The sequence below is a fragment of the Excalfactoria chinensis genome, chromosome 4 (assembly GCF_039878825.1).
Source record: "Excalfactoria chinensis isolate bCotChi1 chromosome 4, bCotChi1.hap2, whole genome shotgun sequence".
NCBI lineage: Eukaryota > Metazoa > Chordata > Aves > Galliformes > Phasianidae > Excalfactoria > Excalfactoria chinensis.
The window spans coordinates 31,937,495-31,955,667 of record NC_092828.1 but is presented as its reverse complement, the minus strand read 5'-3'; the positions used below and the strand labels follow the sequence as shown (position 1 = coordinate 31,955,667).

The 18,173-nt window shown below is 44.4% G+C and overlaps 1 protein-coding gene across 1 annotated transcript in view; it reads left to right on the top strand.

Annotated features, from left to right (window-relative positions):
* The window catches only part of ELOVL6 (ELOVL fatty acid elongase 6), a 64,778-nt gene that overhangs the window by 939 nt on the left and 45,666 nt on the right, over window positions 1–18,173 (top strand). The gene's annotated exons all lie outside the window — the stretch shown is intronic.

The following is an 18,173-nucleotide window of genomic DNA, read 5'->3' as shown; positions in this document are numbered from 1 at the left end:
CTCTGGAGTAATGAGAGCATATAGGTGCTCTTGGTCTGAGAGGGATGGATGCTTCCCATTTTGTTCACATTCTGGAAGAACACTGCTATCAGAATAGGACAGACTGGTAAGAAGAGGTTGGAGGGGGTGATGTCTGAGATGTGCATTAGCTGGATGAGCCACAGGAGATGCAGTTCCGATTAAAGAACATGACTGGGAACCAGGACTCCTGCATCGTCCTCGTCGTTCTCCTGCTCTTCATTATGTGACCTTGAGACAATTACATAACCTCTCCTGGGCCTCAGTTTCCCCAGCCAGCAGAGACCCCGGGGTAATAATGCTGAATTACCCTCTTGGGGTGCTTTGGTATCTGAGATGCTGTTTGCTGAGGGCCTTGGGAAAGTCAAGCACTGTGTAAATGCAAAGCAGTGTTACTGAAGTCTCCCTGGCTGTGTTCTTGCTGCAGTTAGCTAGCTGGGACTCAGTAGCATGAGGCCCTGCTTCCGGAGCCCAACAGAGGAGGACATTGACTCCGTGCTCTGCTGTGCGGCCTGAGAGATGGGATGCTCCATGTGCATGGAGCCTCAGTGTAGTTTTGTCCTCTATAAAAGAGCCAGTCCATTCATAAATTTGGTTCTTATGGAAGTAAAGGAGAAGAGCAGTCTGTGGCCCACGGACGTTTCAGGGAACGAGATGGAGCCGTGCCTGCTGTGGTCTGCTCTCCTAGCAAGCTTCTCTTGAAAATAGTGGTGGAGCTTCTCCCAGTATTCAGGTTAACTTATGCATCTTTGTCTGATGGAAGTTTACTCACTTAACGAAACAGCTCCTTTTACAGCATGAGACGAATGTGTAAGACTTGATGGAAGACTAACAAATAAAACACAGCAGCTAAGGGCTGTACAAGGTTTCTCCACTTCCCACCAGTTTACTCTGTATGTTTGCCTGCGCTGGCGCTGATGGCAGTGCTTGCCTTCCCAGCTCAGGCAGAACTTGGATGCACACATCATGTCTATGAGATGAAGTTATTAAGTAGGGATAAACACTGTTGTTTCCTCCTTAATGGGAGGATGAACTATGGGATCTGGCTTCCCAGAAGTCTGTGGCAAGAATTTATGCTATTACTAGTAATTATGTGTTGGTAAACAAGTCCTGGAGGTGTGGCATTTGTTACTTTACTTCCATCTCAGAAGTAGTTCTCAATGCCTTACAAGGACAAAAAATAAGAAGATCTGTAGCATGTAAGAGGCAAAGAAGTGGCTCTAAGTGTTGAGCATTTCTTTTGGGTTTGGTGGAACATCTGTGGAGTCTGACTTGATTGCATATGAGGACAGACCAGATTTAGGCAACATATGAATCCCTTTACATACCCTCTGGGTTCTGGGCTGTTTAAATGTTAACAAGCCCTTTTAATAATAACTTTTCCAGCCAAGCTGGAAAAGCTTGAACGCAAAGTCCTGGGGTAGTGGCGTGCCCCTGGGTACCAGTGTGGTTGGTCTGTATGTACTATGGTGCAAGGGACAACATGGCTGCATCTCTTTCGCCAGGGCTGAGCCTCTTTTGCCTCCACACTCCTGCTCAAGCTGCTCTTTGGGGCAAAGGAACATCACAGAGGACTTGGCACATCACCCATTGCAAATACCCATGCTTGCTTCAGCACACTGGGGTTGTTCTCCTCACTCCTATGTCTGCCTCTGGAAGTGTTCCCTGCAAGGCTGATGTGGGTGGAGCCTTCCTGACAGCTGAGAGCTCTAACAGCAATGAGTAAGGGCCTCCTTACCTCATCCCAGGTCTTCCTCTTTCAGTTTATGGAGACCCTCATCCCACAGTGAGATGGACCATGGGCCTATGTTAGCTATGCTGTACAGAGAATGTTGTTGGGATGCAGAGGAAAAATGAATGGGCTGTTCCCAGAACCTCCAAGCTCATGGACTTCATGCCTTCCTGATGTGCTCTCCTACTGCAGGGCAGCAGGGTGGGTGTGAGGCCACCAATGTCAGGGGCAAAGAGCTAGTTCCCTACCCTACACCAGTAACAGGCTGAAGAGCTGCTAGGTTCATTAGGGCCCACGAAGCAACTTGCACTTGTGTTGTGGGAAGGCTGTTGTTTACCACCATCTGCCATCAGATAGCCAAATTTTCATGCAAGATGCAGTGCCCCACTGATCTTATCGTGCGTGTGTTGTGGGAGTTCTGATTTCAGCAAGATAAGAATTAAGGCAGGAGTTTGTTAAAACAGTTGCTTAAAATTAATACTGAGGTCAAGCTGTCCAACCACCTCCTCCCAAACTTCCTTGAAAAGAGATTGAAGCAAATAATCTGCTGAATATTATTTTTAATCAAGCTACTCCATGAGGGTGGGTGCTGCTCTAGCCCTTCATTTCTTGGAATCAGTAAGTTGTGGATTTTACAGTGGACTGTGGGCTCAGGTAGGCGTGCAGCAAAGGGGCCAGCAGTGCTGCCATCCTGCCTGCAGGCACTGCAGCGGCAGAAAGCGGCCGGAGCTGAAGTGGCAGAGATGAGTGGTGAGAGTGCTGGCAGCCGGGTGCCGCCGTGCCGCAGAGCGCCAGGTTGGGGCATCGGCACCGAGTGACAGTTGTTCCTGTTATAATTGTCTGGCCAATAATAATTATCTTCAGATGTCTGCTGACGAGGGGCTCGCCAATGGGGAGGCAGGAGGCCTGTGCTGACTGCGCTGAGATTATCTGCCTGGGGTGACGTCACGCGAGGGCTTGCCGAAAATCACAGAAACTTTTCCTGTGCTGCTCCGCCGTGGCAGCAGAGCCCTGGGATCCCATCCTGAGCCATTGGTGTGCCCTGGCAGCTCTGCGCTGCAGAGTTCTGCTCCCCCCCGTCCCTTTCCATGTCTCACTGTTTCCTTTAACCCTTGTCAGCTCTCAGGTGGCAGCAGGAGGATGAAAGCAGAGCTAGTTGCTCCCCGAGGATGCTGTGGGGCTGCGCTGTAGTAAGTGGCCATTTTTGTTAATGAACCTGTAGGACAGAGTGAAGCCCTGTGGAAAGCCTGGCAACTCAGACATGACTGTGAAATTAACTCCGTGCGCCTTAGATTAGTATAAATGCTTTTGTATTCAAGAAGTTGATTTTAACCTTTTGATATAAATTCATTTGTGGCAGGGGACTGAGAGTGCCCCTAAATCTGGGGCATTTATACCCCGCTTTAATTTTCTTTCCAGTCCAAATTGAAAATAGATGTTGAAAGGCAGAAGGTGAGCCAATTTGGGTTTCGAGATGTGCTTCTCTTTTAATAATTCATGCAGACGCTGTCGTTCAGGACAGGTTTGTTTCCTAAATGCAGAACAAACTTCTCTAATCCACTTAAGTACTCTTACCTCATGCAAAAATCAAGAATGAGAGGCTGTGCCTATCACTCCAGGCATATGTGTATTGCAGCCTAAGATTGATGCAAACTACTTCTTTATTTCTTTTTATAAACTGAGTGCTTGCAAAATGCCAGGAGAACATGAAGAGGGATGCTGCAGTCACCCTGTCCTTCTGCTGAGTGCCATGGCAAGGACACGAAGTGCAGCACTGGAGCTGCTCTTCAGCATGGGGGCTGTTTTATTTGACCAAATTTAGAGAATGTAGGTTACCTTTATGTTTATTTTAGTGCCCAGAAAACCCTTCTGCTGTTCTCTGGTGCAAACTGGCCAGAAAGCTGAAAGACTGAAGGTACAGAGTGAGGTTGGTGCCGCAGAATTTAGCAAATAGCAACTCCTTTGCATTTCCTCCATCCTTTCCGGAGCAAAAGGCTGATGTACTGCAGCATCACAGAACTCTGCCTCTCTGAAAGTGTAAGGATGGAGCCAGTGGGGAGCAGCAGCACTTGTCGTTTCAGAGTTCAGGTGATAAGGTATTTTCTGTCTCTGTGTGTGCTTGAGGAAAACAACAGAACAGAAAAGATGGTGGCACAAAAGTATCATCCTAAGGATAAATGTGTTGGTGACTTCTAGATTCAGCCTGCTTCTGAAACAGTCGCTGGCCTTTCCCTCACCCTATTCCTGGAGTTTGAGCACATCTCTTGTGCAACTCCATGAATTTTTAAGCCTCCGGGAGTGAAGACATCTCTTCTGCTTTGTATGTGAAACACTGTGTGCTCGTGGGACCAGCCACCTGGTAAGAATGGCCGACATGAACTCATTTAGGAGACTGCCATTATTTTCAAATGCACATTTGAATACTGAGGACAGTTTTCACTTAGGAAGAGCTATAGAACTACTTTGGCACTTTTGAAGAAAACAGCTAACATCTTCAGCTGGTTCATGTCATGAGAGCAGAATGCAACTAGCATGGTTAGGACTTTCGATCACTCCATTAGTGTAACTGGCCTCCCAGACCATTGAAAATGCAGTCAGTCTTTGTGACCAGAGTATCTATTTCTCCCTAAGGAGTAAAGCCAAGTCCCATTAATGTTGGCTTCAGCAGAAAAAGATCTGGCCAGTTATCCAGCCCTCAGAGTTTTGCTTTGTGTTTGGAACTGATGTCTTCTCCACAGCTGCCTATAGTGGCACTGTAAATAATGGGATGTTTGTACTTATTTCTTCTGTTCATAGAATCATAGAATTACTCAGGTTGGAAAAGACCTCAAAGATCAAGTCCAACTCTAACCTAACCATAGTACCCTAATTCTTAGTAGTACCTTAGTCCCTTAACTCTGGTACCGTAGTACCTTAACTCTTTACACAGTCTGCCCCTTGCTCAAGAGCCTAGCCCAAGCCCTTCTCAGCTGACTTTCATGTGAGGACTCTTATTGATAAATGTAGAGATTAAAAGGGGTGACATCTTGTAAGGGAAAGGCTGTAATGTTGCTGTTTTCCTAACAGTGTTAGCACTGGACTGGTTCCCTGAGTGCCTTGGGAGTGCAGGTGATGGGGACAGGCACGATGTGTGAGCACAGAGACTCCGCTCTGCTTCAGAGTTTGTAGATATGCAGGGGAATATAGAGCAGGGCTTTCCCTTTTTGCTTTAAGGGTAAACTTTGAGTGCTTATGGAGCTTTCTGTAGCTGGGAGAGTGATTTTGTAGTACAGGGTCCACTGGGAATGCATGAAGAAAGATGACAAAAAACACTCCTTTGAAAGCTTAATCAAGAGAGATTTTTTTTCCCTAATGGAAATGGTCAGAGGTTAAAGTATTGTTTTTAAATGTAAGTTGGCATTGGCTGAAATGTAAAAGAAACTTTTTACTGACTCAGACTGTATTGACATGAGCTATTAGTACAATCATGTTACTTGTGTATTGCTATACAATACTTTTTTATTGTAAACTCTTTTGTCAGCCCACTTGAATCCTTGAATCCTGCCCTGGGCTGAGGCAGAAAAAAATTTGCCTTTACTTTGTGCTGACAGAGTGCCTTGCAAAGCGATGCTTCATCCCTGAGTGAAGCCCCCAGCATTGCTGGCATTCTGAGCCCTGCCATTCTTGCTTCCATATATGTGTGTTACAGTGTAGCATTCCCTGAGCTTTCTGTGCGATACAATTGCAGTCCAGCATGGTGCTCTGCAGGGACACTCAGGTCAGTGGCATCCTGGCCAGCAGAGATGTGGGTAGCAACATGGCTGTGCTTGCACTTGGGCTAACTCAAGCAAGAAGCTCTATCACTTCATTAAGATTGGAAAAGACCTTTAAAATCATCTAGTCTGACCCCAACCCACCCCTACCATGCCCACTAATCACATCCCTCAGTGCCGCATCTATGTGTTTCTTGAATGCCTCCAGGTATGGATACTCCACCACCTCCCTGGGCAGCCTGTGACAGTGCCTGACCACTCTTTCTGAGATAAAATTTTCCTGAACCTCCTCTGGTGGAACTTATTACTTCTCATCCTAAGGGGCAAAGCCAAAGTGGCAATGTGTATTGCTTTCCCATCCAAAGCCGCAATTGCACTTGTGCCCTTTGTACTGTGCTCCATTACAGATCTTCAGCTGCAAGCCTTATTGACTCTTGTGGGGGCAACAGTCTTACCTTTGATTGCCACGAGGCTTACTTGTGTTAATTATGGACTCAGGAGCAGGTGGAAATGCTCCAAAAGTAACATGACCTGATCTACCAGGGTAAGTGGCCAGGATGTTGCTGATGAGACATACCATACAGTGATGAAATGATGGGCAGATCTTGTATCTGCCAAGCAATCTTTGACCTTGTGTGGGGAGAGTGGCTATTTGGAGTGATGAAGGAGTTTTACCTTGTGCCAGAGATCCTGGGGCTTTGCAGAGGGCACGCAGTAGTTGCACAAATGTGCAGCATGCAGGGGAGTGATGATCAGTACATCCATCCCTGTGCGTACGGAAACCTGGCTTCAAATTGAACACAGCCATAGCCCAGACCCACATAGCCCATAGTACAAACCCACATCCATCATCCAGGAGTAGTACTTCAGGAGGTGCTCAATCCCATGGTTTCAATGAAAGTTGGGGCCTTATGTCATCCCTGAAAATTGCTCCTTGTGTGTCAGTTTCTTAGCTGGGAAATATGAAGCAATTTCTTTCTGCGGTATTACTGTTTGTTTGTTCGTGTGTTTTAACCATGTCACAGAGGTTATTCTGAGATGGTAAGACCTGTATGAGTAGTTGTGTTACAAGAATTCAGACAGTGTAGCTTTTATGCTAATACCATGCAACTTTATGTTTGTGTAGCACTGAAGAAAACTTCATTCGTGGCAAGGATGCGGGGCAAAATCTGTCTCCTTGACTTTGGTAACTGAAGAATAAGAAGCTGCTCTAATACCGGAGAGGAGGCAGTTCATTGTTGTTATCGTGGGATTAAACTGCAGAAGCCTGGACCATTCGTAATTGCAAATTTATGGAAGGAATTGTCCTTCAAATAGCCTAATAAAGCTTCAGACATCTTCTGATGATAACTTCTAAGTAGAAATTTTAAAGCTTACTGGTAATTAGTTCCAGCATATGAAACTTGGAAATGGAGTGAAAAATAAGTTGATCATCATCCACAACCATGAGCTTCTTGATTGGAATGCATTGATTCTGGCATCTGTTGAATTTACTTCTGGACATGAAATTTATGGGCAGTCCAGAATATTATTAAGGATGAATATCTACCCTGTACGTCTTGAGCCATCAGTCATATAAACATACCTAGAAAGAGCAATCCCAGGGATTGCCAGTTAACATTTTAAGAGGAAGAAACAGTGGACCAAGTTCATCTCAATAAGAGCACCAACATGGTATTAATGAGGAGTCTGATCCTCTGACTAATAAAGTTGTTTGGTTTTCTTTTTTCTTTTACATTTAGAGCTATTAAGAGGTACTTAAGATGGTAGTAAATTCCTGTAAGTATAAACAAAAGCAGGATGCCAAAGTTGTTGCACTGTCCCATTCAAATAGTGGTTTTCTTGTGAGATCTTTACAAAGTCTGGCTTTTGCTCTTATTTTAGCTTTAATAGGGAATTGTCCCAGTTCTCCTGTGCATCTGCTGAATGCAGGACTTCTGTAAACATTAACGGTAGTTTTGTGGTTTCAGATACACAACATACCCAGGCAGCTGAAAGCCTTGAGTTTTCTTCCTTTCTTGTGCTCCCAGGAGAGGCTGGTTTTCCAACTCCTTTTTCATGTCTTTGTAGATCACAATTAAGGGAAGCGTTTGTTCATAACAAAGAACTTTTTGGACAGCTTAGGTTTAGATTCCCTGCTTGCTTGTTGTTTCTTCGTTATCCTTGGTTGGCAGCTGGTGATTTCATTGTGTTTCCTAGGTAGAAGCTGAAATCACAGAGTTGCGTTAAGTGAAAGCTGACTGGGTACACAACACTGATTGAGGACCCGTGATGAAGCAAGTTATTCAAGAGACAAAAGCGTTTTGAGATGGAGAATGTTTTCCTTATTTTGTGAAGGCAGTGCCCCGTTACCTTTTTGCGTAAGACTCTGCTGTTGGCTGCTACCTGAAACAAGATACTGACTGACCTTGTTCAACTTTTCACCTCACTTAATCACTCCTGTGTGCTTAAATACCGTTTTTTGATCTTATGCCTGATGAAGAAAGTACTATTTTTGGTACCTCTCACACCAGAACAGTCCGATAGTGACCTTCTGTTTCGCAATGGCTCTGTGTACACAGAGCACCAGGTTGGGTTTTTTTGCATCATTATTTGTTGTTTCAGAACTCTGTCAATACTTTGGAGTTAAATCCGTTATTTTTAAATCTTACTTGCATTGGTGATTCATGCCAATCATACTGCCTTCATGCCACCCTGTTTCTGTGGGTCCGATACCACAAGAGATGCCTTGTTTAAGGCACTGCCCATGTATGATGCCATCTGATGTAGTTGCAGGGTTGTTGATTTCTGGAATAGAGCAATAACAAAAGAAGGCTGCTGGTTTGTAGCTTTGCCCAGCCTGTGTCATATCTCATTATGAAAGGTGCCTCTCTTCTAAAAAGCACATTGCAGCAACTAGCTGGGAAAATCCTGGATAAAATCTATAGTAAATTTTCTGCTGACTTCAATGTGAGAGAGAAAGTTTCTAAACTTGTATGTGTTAGATGAATGTAATGTAGCATCTGGTATGTAAAATGTTTGTGATGACGTGCATAGTTTGAAATGGTCATTACTGTGAATGGAATAATTGGAAAGGACGCAAGAAGAATATGAAGAGAAAGAAGATTGTGTCTACATGTAGGAAAAACGCACACCAGGCTGATAAAATGGGCAGTCCAGGCAGAAACAGTAATTATAAGAGCTAACTGGTGAGCGAGCAGTGCTCTTCCCCCTGTTTTTCTTCTGGTAATATGCCCTGATTAAAAAAGAAAAATGGACTAGATTGAGAAAACATCTATTGTGTATCCACATTAAAGCTGAGAGCACAGATTTCAACCTCAGGTCTTCCAAATTCTCCTCTTGCCTCAGCAGTCGCCATGACTTCAGCAGCTTTGACGTCATAAAGCATATTCCCTGGTGGGAGGCTGATGGTTCCAGGGTAGACCCGAAGGGTAAGTAAGATCCTGAGGGTGGTCATTGGATCTCTGAACTTTTATGAGTAAGGTGAGCAGTTTTGAGCTACATCATTTTAAATGGTGTCTGTCAAGAGGCTCCCCTGATCACATACAAGTATTTTGCTACGCTTTCCTTTTACAATTTTCTGCGGGCTTTTGACTTGAGAGGCCATCTCCTGATGACCTTATTAGTTACAGTCCAAATTTACTGCTGGAGAAGAGTAGATCCAGTTCTGTTAAACTAGATCACGTTGCATCTGCTTAAAGGGGACATGAATTGGGCTTTAGACATCTTTAGTCAATTTTCCTTGCTTGAATTTTCAAGAATGAGTTGCGGTGGAATTTCAAGAAGCTTATGTGCTGTTATAATAGAGGCACTTGTGTTCATTGTATTACTGTGCAGAGGTACCGTTTTCTAGTATCCTTTTGCCCTTCACTAAGGTCTAGACAGAATATTTACAGTCGTGCTAGGTGAGTTATATGCTTAATGACAGAAAGCTAGGTAACATCTCTAATGGTAGTAGGTATGCCTTGTAAGTAGTGGTTCTGCACTGCTACTGGTTTTGCTCTGAGAGCTACTTAAAGCTGCTGTGGCTGAAAATCTCACCACGCTAGCTTGGCCACTTCACTGACTTTCACTGGAGGTCTCTTCTCAGCTCTGAAGTCCAATATGACATTAAAAGAAAGTAAGATTTTGATTTCCAGCAATTTTGAAAGCCTCCCACACATCAGGTGTAAGCTTTGTACCAACATGTGTTTTTCTTGGCGCTACCCCTTGAATGTCAGCCAGCTTGTGGGGCAGCGTGGCACCTCTCTGTTGCTCCTTGTTCATGGGGGTGATGTCAAAGTGGGTTGGCCTGCCAGTGTTTGCTGGATCTGGAGCATGCAACCACAGCTGCAATCAGATGGCCAAGGCCACCTGACATGGCTTTGCCTGGGGCCATGACCTCCTGTGGAGACTCAGAAAGGCAGTAAACTGGCTGCTCTAGTTGCCTTTCCTGGAGGCTGTGTGACTTTCCCAAAAGCAAGCCTATAGGAGATGGAGATCATAGAATCATAGAATGGTCTGGGTTGAAAAGGACAACAGCGATCATGTAGTTTCAACTTCTTTGCCATGTGCAGGGTCGCCAGCCACCAGACCAGGCTGCCCAGAGTCACATGCAGCCCAGCCTTGAATGCCTCCAGGGATGGGGCATCCACAACCTTCTTGGGCAACCTGTTCCAGTACGTCACCACCCTGTGTGAAAGACTTCCTCCTAATATCTAACCTAAACCTCCCCTGTCTCAATTTAAGATCATTCCCCCTTGTCCTGTCATCATCTTCCCTTGTAAACAGATGTTCTCCCTTCTGTTTGTACTCTCCCTTCAAGTACTGGAAGGCCACAATGAGGTTTCCCTGGAGCCCTCTCTTCTCCAAGCTATACAATTCTAATTCCCTCAACCTTTCCTCATAGGAGAGGTAGATGACATGTCTGTTGGTACTTAATGCCCATGGAAGTGCACGTGTGGCTTGTGGCTTGCACACTCTGTGCAGTCTTCTTCTGGCTGCCTGAGTGGGCACAAAAGCTGTAAGTTGTGAATGACTCCAATCTCTGGCTCCACGTAGGCCCACTCAAAATCCAAACCCTATGTCTGATTTCATTGTCCAAAGGCTCCTTGAACTCTGGCAGCTCAGGGCCATGCCCACTGCCCTCTGGTGCAGAACCTTCCCCTAACCCCTGCCTGCCCCTCCCCTGACACAGCTCTGTGCCATTCCCTTGGGTTCTGTCACTGTCCCTAGAGAGCACAGCTCCCTGTGAGGAGCTGTAGCTACCATGAGGCTTCCCCTCAGCCTTCTCTGCTCTGGGCAGAGCAGACCTGGGAATGTCAGTTGCTCTTTGTATGTCTTGCCCTAAGAAGGGTAAGGCACCCTTTTGGAGAACTGTGGCCTTTCAAAGACCCTCATTCTGAAAACTGATGTTTGGGATTCATTCCAGTCTGTGGGATTATGTATGGTGGTGGTAACAGCTTTGTTCAGATGGTGATGTGAATGCTGCTGAATTGAGCTCAGCTGCCATTCCTTGGGCTTCCTGCAGGACTGCCATGGAGAGGAAGGACAACACATGAGGAATGTACATATGTGGTAAATGGGGTTATGTGGTGGATCAAGGGCCTGTTTCCCAGAGGTGCTGGCTAGTGATGGCTTTTGTGTGCCATATCAGAAAAACAGGTAACTGGCAATAGGTTTGCTGGTAGCTTGAAACCCAGTGAGTTTCACAAGACTTCCTGGCCCTGTCTCTTGCTGCCTCATCCTACTCACCACTTTCTGTAACCGCAGCCAGCAAGTGCGGTACAGCCGTGTGTGATTCCTTGGCCAAAGGCAGAAGGTCAGTGACTTGGTTTGCAGAGCTTGTGGGAGGACGAGCCAGGACACAGGCTAATTTGTAAGCATGTTCAGTGGTGCGTTTTCTGGCCTACAGTGCCAATAGGCTAATTCTGAGACCAGGAGGTCTTTGCAGTGACAAGTGACTAGATCTCTACCATCACCCTTCATTCTCTAAATACGGTATAGATTTCTTTTTCCTACAAAGGGGGAGAAATGGAAGAAATCTACAGGAAAACCTTACCCAAAGCTACATGAAAATGCATTGCCCTCCTCACAAATGGGGCCTCTTGTACAGGGATAGTGTATCACTGGGTTGATACTGCTTCCCATCTGACTTTGCCTGCAGTGCTTCCAGCAAGGCTGCCCACATTTGCTGACTCATGCTCGTGCTGCCTTTTTCCCTTGTTTCCTGCTGTGTTGATTTTTATCTCTGCTCCCAGGGCTGTGCCTTGGACGCTCTATGATCAGAGTGCATGTGTTTGCCTGTGATTGTGGTGGGAGATGTCTACGTTTCAGGGCAAATGTTAACATTACTCATGTACAAGTGAGCAACAGCAATCAAATAAAGGGGATGAAGGACCTCCATGGGAGAGACTGCTGTGCTTCTATCTCTTGCTGCAGTGCTGTCCCCATGTGAAAGCTCTTCCAAGCTGTGCAGCTCTGGAGCTGGCTGTGGGCATGGTTTAGGAGTGTGAAGGAGCTTTAGGGCTGCTGGAGCCCTGCTGGTCTGCTTCTGCCATCTCTGCATAGGGAATCAAAGACTGGCAGGATGCTCCCAGATAAGGCTGACTCAGCTCCTCTTCCTTGGTGATCTGAGCCTTTTCAGCACTACTTGTTTTACCACTTTGATCTTCCACTCAGAGCCCTTGAGTGACGGGGTCTCTTGCCATTTGAAAGGGTGACTGATCTTGATGTACAATGCTTAGGTGAATCTGGAAGTACAGCTGCTTATCTGCCCAAATACCATCAGTACCAGTATTAAGCAACACTCCCCAAAATCTTTGAGGATCTTGGTTGGTATGCAAAGACTATTGTTTTCACTTGTCAGACAAGGCTCCTGAATCATATCTGTGGGTATCCCAGCTGGTTGTGTCTGTCTTGTCTTCTCAATCTCTTCTAATCAACTCACCGTTCATTTTTCTTATCCACCTGTAGATTTTAGGGCCTGCTTGGCTAAGGCTGATTCGAAGCCTATCTTGAAGTTACCCTCGCATAATGCTCTTTTCTCTTTTTTCTTTTGGTCAGATGGTGTACAGTGTTTTACCAGCAATCCTCGTGCAAGGAAGGACATTGCATGGTCAGTTACTGGGAAGCTAATTAGCAGATGGGTTCTTCCCTCGTGGATCAAAGAGCGTTACATACCTGTTCCCAGGAGCTTGTAGCACACAGGATAACCTGTAAATGAAGCACTGTAAATGAAGCACGCTTTTCCCATTCGCCTTTTCCTGCTTATCAGTTTGTGTCACAGCAGGACTGGGCAGCCAGCATTCCCCAGCATCACCGAGTGTAATTCAGCACTGAAGATGCCTTTGAAATCCTGTCTGTGTTGAAGTGATGAACTCTACACACCAGTTCTTTTTTATTATGCTAACCTGTATTTATGGTACTGTTTATTGCAGGTGTGGGTTTTGCAGGTTTAGTTACACTAGGGACATCTGGCATTTGCAAACAGAAATACAAGACTTGAAAGTCTTGGCAGTTTTGATTTGGGATTTCTGCAAGTGCTAGAGGGCAGAAAATGCACTGCTTCTCTGGTGTTTTCTTCTGTTGAATGTTTCTCTGTAGCAACAATGACTGTGGGCTTCTCAAACTGAGCACTGAAAGCCCTCTAGGCATTTCAGTGACAATACTAAGAACCTGGGACCAAGTTTGCTCGGTTCTGGATTTACATTTTTGTCATTGATTCTGAACATGCGCTGTACCAAATATGTTTGCAAACAGTACAGGGAGGGTGTGTGTACTTTTTGCACTTACTTTTACTGAGTCTCAAAAGCAGTGCCTGGCACTGTGGACCCATTCAGTGAGGACTAAATGATGACCAGAGCACATCCTCCATTAGATTAGTCCTTCTCTACTTCGGCTTCCTCTGTTTTTGTGTTGTATTTGCTGGCAAAGAAAATCTGCTGTCTCCTATATGTAAATGATAAATTTATATTTGTTTTGCCCAACCAAACAGAAACCAGCCCTCGAACAGACAATAATGTGAGAGCTTTAGAAAAGGTGCCACATCTTTATCAGTCGGTGGTATTGCATGCTATGAGTGGGCTTTGCCTTCAGCGTGGTGCTGTATCCCAGGACAGGGTGAGCAATGGCACTGCAGCAGAGGGTCTCTCCTCCACCCCAGGCAGCAGCAATGCTTCTAGTGATGTTTTGATGTTCCCTTGTTCAGCCACACAGCGAGTTTTGGGGATGAATGGCTTCTTCAGTGAAGATCTCAGGAGTGAAAATGGGAACCATGACTCCGTATCCACTCCCTTGCCCAAGTCAGGCCATCCAGCTTTTCATTTAAGATACAAGGAGATGATTGGTACCTCCTGAAGGTGGTTGGGGCTGTGGGCAGAGACAGAGAAACATCCATATATTACTTCTCTCTTAGACCAGATTTTCCAGCTGTTTATTTTACAAGCATGTTGAGACATCTTAATGCAGTTGTTATTAAGGCTAACAAGTTTTAATGACTTTAATAGACCTTTAGCGTTCGTGTTTAGTCCACTACTCTTTACTGGCCTATGTGGTATGTTGATTCCTTTTAAAGCTTCAGACTTGGTAGCTCACTGAAGCTTGTTTTTCCCATATCCTTGAATGTATTTCTTTCTGCTAACCAATGTAGACTTCAGCACTGTATTTGGTCTAAAACTTAAAACCACCTTCACAAGATAGACTGACATGGTTGTAGAAGCATCAGCAGCTAACTTTGGAAAGAGTGCCTGCATCTGCCCAGCATAGGTTTAGAGAGAGGGGAACAGATTTGGACTGATTGAAATGAGGTATAAAACAGTGTGCTAGCCAAGGAGGTGTAAGAAGCTGTCCAACAGATCATAAAGCCTTGTTCACCGAGATGATACTCAGCTCTGATGTTTCCAGCCCACTTCAGGTTCCCAGAGAGAAACACCCTGCCGGTTACAGCACAAAAATAAGTATCAGCCACTGCTTTTTTCTGTTTCATTTGAACTTCTTTTGGCATAAGAGTGCTTCTCCAGCAATTCAATTGTAAGTTCCAGAGTTTCTGAACTATATTAAAGTTTAATCTGCCCTCTAGTAGCTGACAGTTTCTATCCTGGTTTGCAGTGATTAAAAATGAATCTAGCTTGGATTTAGTGGTACTCCAGGCTACGGACATTTTGATCTTGTAAGTCAGGTTTTAAAGTAAATGCACATTACATATACACCTGCTTTATTTAAAAAACAGAGTCAGCATATCAGCTTTAAAGTTAAAATTATTCATGATTTCCTGGCTTCTTGAGAACTGCTGCTGTATCACTGTAGCTAAGCTATCAGAGAGCATCTTCCAGTTGACAGTTCATCTCTTACAAGGAATGCCTGTTATGATTGGTATCAGAAACGTCTACAAAAGGAGCTTTTATGTCTGCACCTGTGGTTGCTATGTTTCTGATATAGTGTTGGAGCTGGCAAACCCAGCCCTGCCACACTTGGCTGAGGCAGAGCTTCCCCTAATGCCGTAGGACAAGTTTTCTTCTATACCGTGAGCCATATAATAAAGTGCTAATTCTACAAAAGGGATTCAAATGCATATCTAGATTTGATTCTCTTATGGATGTAATCCTCCTATGATTTTTCTGTATATTTTGTCAGGCTTTTCTGTCTCTAGTTCCACATTAAATGCCTGCTAACCTTCCTTGGATCAGCTTTTGTTGTCTAATAACTGGAGGTAATGTGTACAAATCCTGGGATTTATATATTTAATAGATTTACGAGTAAATATCTTTCAGTCTTTGCTGAAATCTTTGCTTGAGTTCACAGAGGTGCTGCTGTATTGTAGTCATTTTGCAGTTACTTGCATCTGACAGATTTTCTCCATGGGTTCTTCCCTGGACATGACAAATACTTTTGCACCAAGTGGAAGCACCACTTGGGATACTTTCTGTCAGATCTGCGGAGTTTTCTTCTGCAGGTATTAACACCATTTTATTTCTCTGCTAGTCAAAAATAATTCAGTATGCTTCCAGATTCCTCCTGGTGGTTTATTAGTTCACGTTAGGCTACAGTATTTTCACTGCTTACATTCTGCAGCTAAGATGTGTATGGCGAAATTCATCTGTCTGAACCTGAAGTATTTGATTCCCATTGTCCCTGTTGCATCTCTGTGACATTCATTGCTTGCTCTTTGCCTTTTTCAGGTTTTTGATTTGTTCAGCTTAAAAAGTCTTCCGATGATTCATTTTTAAATCAAGCTGATAAACACTTCTGTAATGTGTCTAGTGCTTTGTGGAGAGAGGACTGATGAATCAGGGCCAGGTTCTAAGCCAGGTAGGTAGGAAGTGAAGCATGAAGTACAGACTTCCAGATGCAAAAAGCACAAGACCATTTCAGCTTTTAATGTTGTGTGAAATGTTCTCACCTTGTGGAAAAGTGCTCTCCAAAATCACAATTGTCTTTAGGCTATTCCGTGCGTACGGTCATGCTGTCTCTACTAACAGCTAATCTCTGATACAATTACTCTTCAGTTATGAAATCATCATTTTACTTTAGACACTAAAGCTTTTTGTCTTTATTTAGTACTTCCCCTTCTTTTTGCTCTCCATAGATGCAACCATAATATCTGCCTTTACTGTATATAGCGTAGCAAAGCAGATAAAGATGCAATGGTCTTTCTCAGTGCAAAGGTTTTCCTGCAGACAGAAGGTCCCTGAGAGCTTAGAAACACACACATGGTGTGTGGAAATCTGGATGTATTGCATGGGATTTTGCATGATATTCAGGTGTAGAAGTGGATGTAGCTGTGGATTTAAATGGAAACCTTTTAGCAGGTGATAAAATCATACCTCCAAATTTACACAAGCTATCCTTCAGCAATAACAGGTGATCAGGCACAGATTAGAGTGCCCAGTACAGGATTACAATAACACTGTTCTTTGCTCTCAGTAGAATGGTGGACAACTCTTGATGTAAATCATATAGGCACTGGTCATCCTTTCCCCTAGTCCTACACCTGCAGAACTGCAGAGGGTTCAATGTGTTCTTTGCAGCACTTCACTGCCTGCAGAAAAAAACACAGCTTTGTGATGTATTTAGAGCCAGTTGCCTTCTTCATAAGAGCCAAATTAGGAAGCTGTTTTATAAAAATGAATGGATCAACTAGCTGTGTATGTTTTAGTTGTTGCTAGAACTACTGCATATTTGTTTATTAGAATTAGTTCAAGCCAGTGTTGTTTAAGCAATATAAGTAGCTGGGAAATAAGTGGGATGTCCGGAGGATGAGTCTGAGGAGGTGGTGGTGGGAGAACACCAACCCTTCTGGTCAGCATCTGAAAGGTTTGGAAAATGAGCTCCGTGGCAAGGGACATGAGATGGCCATTTTCTGCATGACCAGGAGGAATCTGCAGTGTTCTGGGTCATCTTTTTAGCTCTCTCTTTGTAAGTCTTCTCAAGTGTAAATACTGCTAAACCTAAGTGTACTTAATGATGAGTAGTGAGGGGGATTGCATATTGGAACCTCTTCCTTCCAGCCAAGGAAAGGGGGAATTTGAAAGAGGGCAGCCTTTGAGGCATGGTGAACCTCTCTTTGCAAAATTTAATTAACCTGTGCAGAGCTTTGCTACTATAGTGGTTATTGTGATAGGATCCCTTCAGTGCTGGGTTTTGTGTAAACAGGAAATAATTAGAGAAGAAACGTGTTGCTGTACTTCCATTGCATTTCCTGTGCAAATCTGTAGGCTGAGCCCTTTGTGGATTTTCCCCTTAATTGTACCCTTGGTTGTATGAGCGGTGTTGATCGACTTAACGTGATGCCCCCACACACACCTGGTTGGAACTGGTTCAGGCAATGCACGTACTGTAATGAAAGGTGTTTCAGCTCATTTTGCTATCTAAAAATACCAAGGGCTGAATTCAGACCTACATTACGCAAGAACAGTTTCAGAAAGATTGCTCCTGTGGGATGCTATGGGCTTGGCTCTGTCCTCCTTACAGACATCCCTGGAGCCGGATCCACAGGGACTGTAGGTGTTGCATTAGTAACAGGGTAGCTCAAAACAGAAGAAAAGACCACCTGAGGCAGGCAAGTCTTTGAAACGTTAAGAAGAGGCGGCAGAGTAAAACTAGGGAATCAAGACATCCATAAAGCCTTGAAAATTGAAGGAATTTGGGCATAATTAATAACAGTAACCAAAGCAGAGCAGCAGCCAAGCATCAGTCTCAACTTTCTTCTGGCAACTGCTGGGTATGCCCTTTCTGTTTACTGGAAAGGCAGGCTTAAGCACTGAGAAACAATTCTAGAGATGCCAGTGGTAAATTTTGTTGCTAGTGAAGATCTCAGAATTGTATCGTGCTTTAATTTGGCCTGAGATGTACACTAGATCTGAGCCATCTGAGAGGAGAATACTGCATACGCACAAGCCAGAAAACCTCCAGAATTGCCCCAAAGGACTAGGAGCTTCCCAGAAGCATGTAGTGTTGACATAGAGCAAGATGCAGGCAATGGTTCTCCAAGTCTCTTGGTATATCAGCATCTAAAAGCTATGGGTTTTCATAATACTTCCTGGATGAATCAATCTGGATTATCCAGCATACATAGCTGTGATGATAAATGAATGACAATTAGTGCTTTCTCTGCTTAATGACTTCTGAATGACAACTTACATGGAGAAAGAAATAATACAGTAAGGGAATTGCTACCAGAGTGCTCTGTAAGC